Raw genomic sequence first — 11,216 nt, forward strand, 5'->3', positions numbered from 1 at the left:
GAAAATTAAAGTCACCCATGAGAATCAGGGCATGCGATCTAGTAGCTTCCGTGAGTTGCCGGAAGAAAGCCTCATCCACCTCATCCCCCTGGTCCGGTGGTCTATAGCAGACTCCCACCATGACATCACTCTTGTTGCACACACTTCTAAACTTAATCCAGAGACACTCAGGTTTTTCCACAGTTTCGTACCGGAGCTCTGAGCAGTCATACTGCTCCCTTACATACAGTGCTACTCCCCCACCTTTTCTGCCCTGCCTGTCCTTCCTGAACAGTTTATAACCATCCATGACTGTACTCCAGTCATGTGAGTTATCCCACCAAGTCTCTGTTATTCCAATCACGTCATAATTCCTTGACATCACCAGGACCTCCAGTTCTCCCTGCTTGTTTCCAAGGCTTTGTGCATTTGTATATAAGCACTTGAGATAACCTGTTGATCGCCCCTCATTCCCAGTATGAGGCAGGAGCCCTCCCCAGTTCACCCCCAGAGCAGGAACCGCATGATAAGTAAAAACGTGGGTTTCTCCCAAGCTGTGCAGCCCATAGGTTTTAACCCTGGCACGAAGGACCGCCTTTAAGAATGAGCAGGAAGTTTGGTCTCTGTGGCCTTTTTCCTGAGAGTGCTATCAAAGGGAGGCAAGTTGTTTTTTGTTGTGGCAGAGATCTCCCTGTCTCCCCAGCATCCCAGAAATTAGGCTGAGGTTCTCCATTCATTTCACACATGCCACCTTAATAGGTAATGGCCTTTGTTCCCAACTGACTTAGACTTGAACAGGAAATGCCGACTCCCATCACCAATCTTCTCACTCGTTCACTGGTCTACTTAAACATATTCTCAATTAGAAAATAATCACAGAATGCAGCACATATGATGTTCCTATTATTTTGATATCACCATAATTGTGTTTGGTGTTTTAGCAACATTAGATATAGTCCATGCCCATATTAGATTATATTTATTTGTATTAGAGTAGCACTTAAGAGGCCTCCACCACAATGGAGGCCCCAGTGGACTTGGTACTATACATATACCTAGTGAGACAATAGGACAGACAAAGGCAGGGGGCAGAAAACAGTATTTTTGTGATGAAGTGATGTGCCCAAGGTCACAAACAGAAATTGAATCCAACTCTCCTGAAACACAGTCCAGTGCCTTACCCACTGGACCATCCCAACATCTGGAAGAGCTCTTTCTTCCCAATAGGCCATACTGGGAAATGCCTCTTTCATAAAGCTGTAACTGCCACCAAAGTCATCAGCGCTGGGAAAGCATCTTCAGGTTACACAATCACACATATTTACTTGTTGCAGAAAAAGGCCCTGAAGTGAAAACATATCTCCACTAGCGCTGGCGAAATCTCAGAAGGTTTGCCTTGGATAAGTCCCAGCATGTATGAATTCTTATTATGTAAAGCTTATCTAAACCTTTTCATGTAGGCTCAAAGGACAACACAAACTAAAGTAATATTTGACATTTAGAAAATGCACAGCCTAGAAAAGGGGAATACAAATTCCCCTTTAGTGAGGTAAGGAGTGTTTGGCTGAAACAGTGGATTTCCTTTAGTGTTGCAGTAAATACATATAAATAAAAATGCTCCTTTTGGGTTCTGAATAAAGGTCAGACACAGACACTCCCACTTGTTACTGCTGACACATGGCTGTCCTGACTGCATACTAATCTTTGGCCAAAATTGAATCCATTTAAAAACAGATAAGGGGCCAAGTTGCACCATCATCAAATGGAAAATATGATATGATTTTGCAGTATTATCTAGGAGACTCCTGCTCTCTGGATAAATGTTGGGTACTGCCAACCTCTGAAATGGGTATTTATCTATTCCTATCCAATCTTTCACTTTAAAGAGTTTGTAGGGTTTTCCAGAAGTATCAGATCAGATTAAGTCAGTAGCATTAGCACCTACCTCAACAATCAAATCTGCAAATTTCACAAATCTGCTTTTCACAGATCACATAACCTGCTAAATTACCTCAATATTATCGCTTGGGTGTTCACTGGCAAAAATGACGGGAGTTAATGAAAACGCAAAAGGGGGAGGGGTAAGATTGTAAAGACCCAATAGCTTTGTTTTTGTATTATTTGGGTAGATTGCCTTGCAAACACAATGGCTAGGATATATGTCCACTGATCTCATTTTATTATTACATTTTTAAAAACACCAGAGACAATTTTCCATCAGCAACAGTCTCCCCATGTTGGACTCTTCTATCTGTATAACTTCCCCTTTCCTTTTCTATTTTTATATCTTTTTGTTTCAGCTGCCATTCCTTTCTGAACTCCTGCTACATAGAGGAATTCTTTGATCACGTAAAGATTTCCAATCTTTTTGGATTACAACCTTCACCTCGTCAAACATGAAACTGACAGAGGAATGGCTCTATGAAAGGAGAAGATGAAAGGCACTGTGTTTCCCCTTCCACTGCAAAGTGTCAAGATCAATAAAAAGTTTCCATCAGGCCAAGCAGACCTGGCTCTCCTGTAAGGAAAATTGTGTGGGAGGAACGCTGAGTGAGAATGATACGGCAAGTATGCTGCACTAGAGTTTATCTTTAAAGTATTTTTAGCACTAAGCTTGGGAGAAAATGCTGCAGACACATAGTTCAAAGCAGGACAAATAGAGGACATCCGCATGTCACAGATACCTTTATACAAAAGGTTCCTCAAAAGCAGGGCTGTGAAACTACAGGGAAGTTTAGAAGAAAAGATTAGGCTGCAGTGAGTGGCGTTTCATTTTATTTATTTATTTTGCATTGAACTTCTGCAAAGTGCGTGAAAAAAGTATGGTGACTTTCAAATCTCACGCAGGTGCTAGCTAACCCTTTGACTTGGAGATGTTTTTAAAAATCTCAGTTCTTCACAGCTATGCTGCGTGTGCGCACATGCGTGTGTAGGTATTCTTTCAGTCCTGTGCGTGTGAAATCTGTTCGTTTGTGATTCAGGGGTGATACACTACTTGATAATCTCTATCTCTTCATCAAGTACAGTAGAACATCAGAGTTACAAACACCCGAATTAAGACCTGACTGATCAACCACATTTGGAAACAGAAGTATGCAATCAGGCAGCAACAGAGACCCCTCCACCCCAAAAGGCAAATGCAATACTGTGTTAAATGTAAACTACTAAAAAAATAAAAAGGGAAAGTTTAAAAAAAAGATTTGTCAAGGTAAACAAACGGTTTCTTTGCCTGTTTCATTTAAATTAAGATGGTCAAAAGCAGCATTTTTCTTCTGCACAGTAAAGGGCAAGTCTAGACTACAGTACTACATTGGCACAGCTGCGCCACTGTAGCATATCTGGTGAAGCCGTGCTATGCTGACGGGAGAGTGCTCCCATTAGCATAATTACTCCACCTCTGTGAGAGGTGGAAGCTATGTCGGCAAGAGAGCATCTCGTGCTGACATAGCATTGGTGTGGACAGCGCCTAGGTAGCTGTAACTTGCATCACACCCTGAACAATGTAAGTAACATTAATTTGAGTGGTATTGTAGACCAGTCCAAAGTTCCAAAGCTGTATTAAGTCAATGTTCAGTTGTAAACTTTTGAAAGTATAACCACAACATTTTGTTCAGAGTTACAAACATTTCAGAGTTACAGACAACCTCCATTCCTGAGGTGTTCAGAACTCTGAGGTTCTATTGTTGTACTAACATATGGTCCCTTTGTTACCTTCCCATGCCCTGAGGTTGTATTACTCTCTCTCTCCTTAGGACAGCAAATGACCAGACTTCACTCCAGGCCATTTTTAACGTTGGCCCATATTCTATCTTGCAGGAAGAATTTACACAGGCAGGGGCAATCAGTCACTTCATCCATAGAAGCCAGGTTATGTCAATCCCCTTACAGTTCTTAATTCAAGTGGTGCTCATTTTCTTCTGAGATGGTGTCATCTTAATGTTCCTGAACTGGTGACTATTAATCTTGCATCAAAGATGCACAGACCATTATAGATGAGAGAGGAAAAAAAATCTGTAGGACAGATTGATCAACCAAATTACAACAACTCAATGATGATTTATGTTTATATTACACTGCCCCTTAAGATATTTCTTTCAACTTTTTCCAGAGCAAAAAAAGTATATGTAACACATACCAGAGTATTTTGTTGACATACAAGTTAAAGAGACACTGTGACGAAATTTAAATTGAATATAATTATTGACCGATGGGGGAAATGTCTTCCTACAACCATATTACACGTTTTGCTGTCATTGCCCGATAGTTTATAAATTCAGTAGCATCAGGTTAGGCCAGCACTAGGATGAGAGACCAAAGAAAAGCCAAGATACTGCAGAAATGATGCTGACAATGCTTCAGATGATGCTATTCCCTCAGTGTGACTACTGGCTTCCCTCCCTCTGTGGGGTTAAGGTGGCACTAGAAGTGGTCTCTTTTTGGATAAGAAAAGAGAAGGAGCTGTTGATGTATGGTCAGCAATAATCCCAATAATCTTAAGAACAAGATGTGCCAGTCCTGATGTCCTAGCCTAATTTCATTTTGGGTACCTACTCTATCTACCTATACTTCTCACTTGTAGTCCTAAACTGTTTTACTTTACAGTGTTTAATAGACACAATTTTCCACCCCAGAGATGGCTACATTTCTCTGTCAGATGAAGTGATCACTGTTGTCAAGGGGCTGATCCAGATCCACTGAAGTCAACTTAAAGACTCCTATTTATGGATATTGGCAATGCAAGAGCACAGATAAGGAAGTCAACAAAAGGGAGCAACTCTGCCTATAGCTTCTTTGAAATAGTGGCAAAAAAGGTCAACATGTTTTGTAGCTGGAAATGAAGAATGCTTTGTTTGAGCTTCTAGAAGGGAACATGGAAATGAAGGGTTCTTTTAAGCTTGTAAAACACTGGAGAATTCATAGTGTTAAAAAGTAAAATGAAAAGTAGTTGTTAGTGTTCTTTTAAGAGCAATGTTTGGTCAGCCACACCAGTTTCCAATGAAGCAAAAAACAAAACAAACAAAAAAATCGCAGTGTGTTATAGTCCTTTCATTTATTTTTAAATTACTTTGCCTTTTGAATGCTTTATTTATTTATTTCATACTGTTTCTCTATCAAATAATGCTTCACTTTGGGACACAGATTTCTTATATCACAGTAATTGGGGAAAGAAAAGTAAATGCACTTTTAATCCTAATGGCTGAAGGTGTTACTTTTTGTTTATATCACTGTTATTTAATGAAATATTTTTAGTGTTTCTGACAACTTCTGTAAGGCGTATTGATTTCTGTGCCTTCTCCTGTGAAGTGGCTCATATTAAAAAGAGAGCTGACTCAGCTCTTTTCTACTATGCGGTGACTGCTAAAAAAAGGCATACGTTAGACTGCTTTTTAAGTGGGGGGGGGCGGGGAAGTGATCTTTATAACAGTACAAAATGGCCAGACAATGAAGCACAGAATTATCAACAATATCGTCTAACAGCAGCAACAAATGATGGCAAATCTGTCTGTAAATAATGGCCTGAAATAAATAGTTCTGTGTCATAGGAGTATATCCTAGTATTCTATCTAAACTTACCAAAGTTATGTTAAATAATCCAAAAATCAGGAGGTGAAAAAGAAGTCAAGTCTCTCCTGGTAATCATACATCACCCACATTATTTATACACATAGGATTCAATTTTGCCCTTATATATTGTAAAATAAATAATAGCATTTAAATAGCATGTTTGTTCATAACAAACATAGAATCATAGAAATGTAGGGCTGGAGGGGACCTTAATAAGTCATCTCTCCAGCCTCCTGCCCTGAGACAGGACCAAATATATCTTAGACCATTCCTCTTTGTTCCCTTTTTTAAAGACTGGAGAAACATAGTACTTGTCCTCTGAGATCTCACCTATCCTTCAAGAGTTTTCTAAGATAAAATAAACAGTCCTGAGATTGCTTCAGCTAGTTCCTTAAGTACATGATGGTGAATGTCATCAGGGCCTCCTGACTTGACTACATCTGTCTCAGTGGTTCTCAACCTTTCCAGACTACTGTATCCCTTTCAGGAGTCTGATTTGTCTTTCATACCCCAAGTTTCACCTCATAAAAATAGTGTCATTATTACTCAAAAATTGCTTACTTTCTCATTTTTACCATATAATTATAAAATAAATTGATTGGGATATAAATATTGTACTTACAGTTCGATGTACAGTATACAAAGCAGTATAAATAAGTCATTGGCCATATGAAATTTTAGTTTGTACTGACTTCACTACTGCTTTTTATGTAGCCTCCTGTAAAACCAGGCAAATAGCTAGATGAGTGGATGTACCCCCGGAAGACCTCTGCGTATCCCCAGGGGTACACGTACCTCTGGTTGAGAACCACTGAGCTATCTCATCTAAATATTCTTTAACCTGTTCTTTCCCTATTTTAGTTTCAGTTCCTTTCCTCTTGTTGTTAATATTATGTGAAGCATGTGGTCACAAATAACCTTTTTGGTAAAGACTGAAGCCAAATAGGCATTAAGCACCTCAGCCTTCTTGGTGTCATCCATTACTACCTCTCCTTCCCTGCTAAGTAGTGGACCTACACTTTCTTTTGTCTTTTTCTTGCTCCTAATGCACGTATAGAGCCTCTTATTATTGCTCTTTACATCCCTTCCTAGGTGTAACACATTGCGTCTTAGCCTTTCTGATTTTATCCCTACATGCTTGTGCTATTCATTTGTACTCATCCATAGCAATTTGTCCATTTTTCCACATCAGTGCTGGTCTTGCTCCAGCCTTGTACACATCCTTCATCAGCACTAGTCCTGCTCCAACCTGCTTACATCCTGCATTCACACTGGTCCTGCTGCAGCCTTGGCTCTGGTTCCTGTACCCTGACTCCGGCTCTGACCCTAGACTCTGGTTGCCAGCCCACTCAGCCTGGTTCTAACCATTGAGCTGGACTGCCAATGCTTGACACTGCCTGAACTGTACCCCTATATACCAATATTCCAGTCATGAGATTAATTGGCATCACAAACACTTTGTGGGATCAAATTATAATTTAATTTGTATACTAAGGCTTCCAGTTCTTCCTGTTTATTCCCCATACTTCTTGCATTTGTGTATAGATATCTAAGTTGTTGAGCAGATTCCTCTACTGGTTTCCCCTCATTTTGCTCTTATGATCCTACTGTAATTTTCCATTTCCCCCCCAACATCTAATTGTCTATCAAGGTCACTTTTTTTATACTTGTCTGTGGGCTTTTATCACCTGCCCTCTTTGAACCTTGCTTAAAGCCCTCCTTACCTGGTTGGCAAGTCAATGCATGAAAATGCTTTCTTCATAGATTCATAGATACTAAGGTCAGAAGGGACCATTCTGATCATCTAGTCCGACCTCCTGCACAGCGCAGGTCACAGAATCTCACCCACCCACTCCTATGAAAAACCTCACCCATGTCTGAGCTATTGAAGTCCTTAAATCATGGTTCAAAGACTTCAAGGAGCAGAGAAGCCTCCCTCAAGTCAACCATGCCCCATGCTACAGAGGAAGGCGAAAAACCTCCAGGGCCTCTCCAATCTGCCCTGGAGGAAAATTCCTTCCCGACCCCAAATATGGCAATCAGCTAAACCCTGAGCATATGGGCAAGATTCACCAGCCAGATACCCAGGAAAGAATTTTCTATAGTAACTCAGATCCCATCCATCTAATATCCCATCTCAGGGGATTTGGCCTATTTACCCTGAATATTTAAAGATCAATTACTTACCAAAATCCCATTATCCCATCATACCATCTCCTCCATAAACTTATCGAGTAGAATCTTAAAGCCAGATAGATCTTTTGCCCCCACTGCTTCCCTTGGAAGGCTATGCCAAAACTTCACTCCTCTGATGGTTAAAAACCTTCGTCTGATTTCAAGTCTAAACTTCCTGGTGGCCAGTTTATACCCATTTGTTCTTGTGTCCACATTGGTGCTGAGCTGAAATAATTCCTCTCCCTCTCCTGTATTTATCCCTCTGATATATTTATAGAGAGCAATCATATCTCCCCTCAACCTTCTTTTAGTTAGGCTAAACAAGCCAAGCTCCTTAAGTCTCCTTTCATAAGACAAGTTTTCCATTCCTCGGACCATCCTAGTAGCCCTTCTCTGTACTTGCTCCAGTTTGAATTCATCCTTTTTAAACATGGGAGACCAGAACTGCACACAGTATTCTAGGTGAGGTCTCACCAGTGCCTTGTATAACGGTACTAAAACCTCCTTATCCCTACTGGAAATGCCTCTCCTGATGCATCCCAAAACCGCATTAGCTTTTTTCACAGCCATATCACATTGGCAGCTCATAGTCATCCTATGATCAACCAATACTCCAAGGTCCTTCTCCTCTTCCGTTACTTCTAATTGATGCGTCCCCAACTTATAGCTAAAATTCTTGTTATTAATCCCTAAATGCATAACCTTACACTTCTCACTATTAAATTTCATCCTATTACTATTACTCCAGTTTACAAGGTAATCCAGATCCTCCTGTATAATATCCCGATCCTTCTCCGAATTGGCAATACCTCCCAGCTTTGTATCATCTGCAAACTTTATTAGCACACTCCCACTTTTTGTGCCAAGGTCAGTAATAAAAAGATTAAATAAGATTGGTCCCATAACCGATCCCTGAGGAACTCCACTGGTAACCTCCCTCCAACCTGACAGTTCGCCTTTCAGTAGGACCCGTTGCAGTCTCCCCTTTAACCAATTCCTTATCCACCTTTTGATGTTCATATTGATCCCCATCTTTTCCAATTTAAGTAATAATTCCCCATGTGGCACGGTATCAAACGCCTTACTGAAATCTAGGTAAATTAGATCCACTGCATTTCCTTTATCTAAAAAATCTGTTACTTTTTCAAAAAAGGAGATTAGGTTGGTTTGGCACGATCTACCTTTTGTAAAACCATGTTGTATTTTGTCCCATTTACCATTGACTTCAATGTCCTTAACTAATTTCTCCTTCAAAATTTTTTCCAGGACCTTCCATACTACAGATGTCAAACTAACTGGCCTGTAGTTACCCGGATCACTTTTTTTCCTTTCTTAAAAATAGGAACTATATTAGCAATTCTCCAATCATTCGGTACTATTCCTGAGTTTACAGATTCATTAAAAATTCTTGCTAATGGGCTTGCAATTTCAGGTGCCAATTCCTTTAATATTCTTGGATGAAGATTATCTGGGCCCCCTGATTTAGTCCCATTAAGCTGTTTCAGTTTTGCTTCTACCTCTGATATGGTAATATCTACCTCTATATCCTCCTTCCCATTTGTCATGCTACCATTATCCCCAAGATCCTCTTTAGCCTTATTAAAGACTGAGGCAAAGTATTTGTTTAGATATTGGACCATGCCTAGATTATCTTTAACCTCCACTCCATCCTCAGTGTTCAGCGGCCCCACTTCTTCCTTTTTAGTTTTCTTCTTATTTATATGGCTATAGAACCTTTTACTATTGGTTTTAATTCCCTTTGCAAGGTCCAACTCTACTCGACTTTTAGCCTGTCTCACTTGATCCCTACATGTTCTGACCTCAATTAGGTAGCTTTCCTTGCTGATCCCTCCCATCTTCCACTCCCTGTATGCTTTCTGCTTCTTCTTAATCACCTCTCTAAGATGCTTGCTCATCCAGCTTGGTCTACAACTCCTTCCTATGAATTTTTTCCCCTTTCTTGGGATACAGGCTTCCGATAGCTTCTGCAGTTTTGATTTAAAGTAATCCCAGGCCTCCTCTACCTTTAGATCCATAAGTTCTTCAGTCCAATCCACTTCCCTAACTAATTTCCTTAATTTTTGAAAGTCAGCCCTTTTGAAATCAAAAACCCTAGTTGCAGATTTATTTTTGTTAATCCTTCCATTTAGTTTGAACTGAATTAGCTCATGATCACTTGAGCCAAGATTGTCCCCTACAAGCATTTCTTCTATGAGGTCCTCGCTACTCACCAAAATTAAATCTAAAATGGCATCCCCTCTAGTCGGTTCAGCAACTACTTGATGAAGGAATCCATCAGCTATCGCATCTAGGAAAATCTGAGCCCTATTATTATTACTAGCACTGGTCCTCCAGTCTATATCTGGGAAGTTAAAGTCTACCATGATCATGCAGTTTCCATTAGTATTTACTTTATTAAAGACATTAAAAAGGGCTGTATCCATATCCAAATTAGATCCCGGAGGTCTATAGCACACCCCAAGCACTATCGTAGGAGAGGCTTTACTAGTTTTCTTCCCCAATGTAATTTTTGCCCAGACAGACTCTGTCTTATCCATTGCATCGCTTCTTATTTCTTTACATTCTACCTCATCATTGATATACAATGCTACTCCACCCCCTTTACCTTTGTTTCTGTCTTTCCTAAAGAGCACATACCCTTCAATACCTGTAGTCCAGTCATGACTACTATTCCACCATGTTTCTGTTATCCCTATAATATCTGGTTTCACTTCCTGCACCAGTAGCTCTAGTTCCTCCATTTTGTTACCTAGACTCCTCGCATTGGTGTACAAACATCTTAATTTTTGCTGTTTGGCCTCGCTCACATTTTGTACCCTATTAGGCACAGTCATTCTACATCCAGTATAACCTATTAGACTAGTATCCACACCGCCCTCACTCCTTATATACATTCTCCTACCCATGGCTGTACCCATTCTTACTTCATCTTCTTCCCTCTCAATGCTAAAATCTGGCGTGGAGATTTTCTGGACATCTCCCATCCATCTCCCCCCAATTCCTAGTTTAAAGCTCTCTTTATCAGTTGTGCCAGTCTCGATCCTAGAAGTCTATTTCCTTCCCTACTGAGATGAAGTCCATCCCGAGAGAACTGACCTCTGTCCGTGAATGCCTCCCAGTGGCCATACATCCCAAAGCCCTCCTTATAGCACCACTGCCTAAGCCATCTGTTGACAGTCATAATCTTGTCACACCTTTGTTGCCCTTCTCTAGGAACAGGAAGGATCCCGCTAAAGATCACCTGAGCCTCAATTTCCTTAAGCGTCTTCCCCAGCCTAGCATAGTCTCCCTTAATACTTTCCAGCGAGAATCTAGCCATATCATTTGTTCCCACATGAAGGATAATTAGGGGATTCTTTCTTTTCTTTCCCACTCCCTTTAGGATCCTTTTCAACCTCAGGTCTACATCCCGTATCTTAGCACCCGGAAGACAGCACACCCTTCTATTCTCAGGATCAGCTCTAGTTACAGGCCTG

Source organism: Dermochelys coriacea, chromosome 16 (assembly GCF_009764565.3).
Source record: "Dermochelys coriacea isolate rDerCor1 chromosome 16, rDerCor1.pri.v4, whole genome shotgun sequence".
NCBI lineage: Eukaryota > Metazoa > Chordata > Testudines > Dermochelyidae > Dermochelys > Dermochelys coriacea.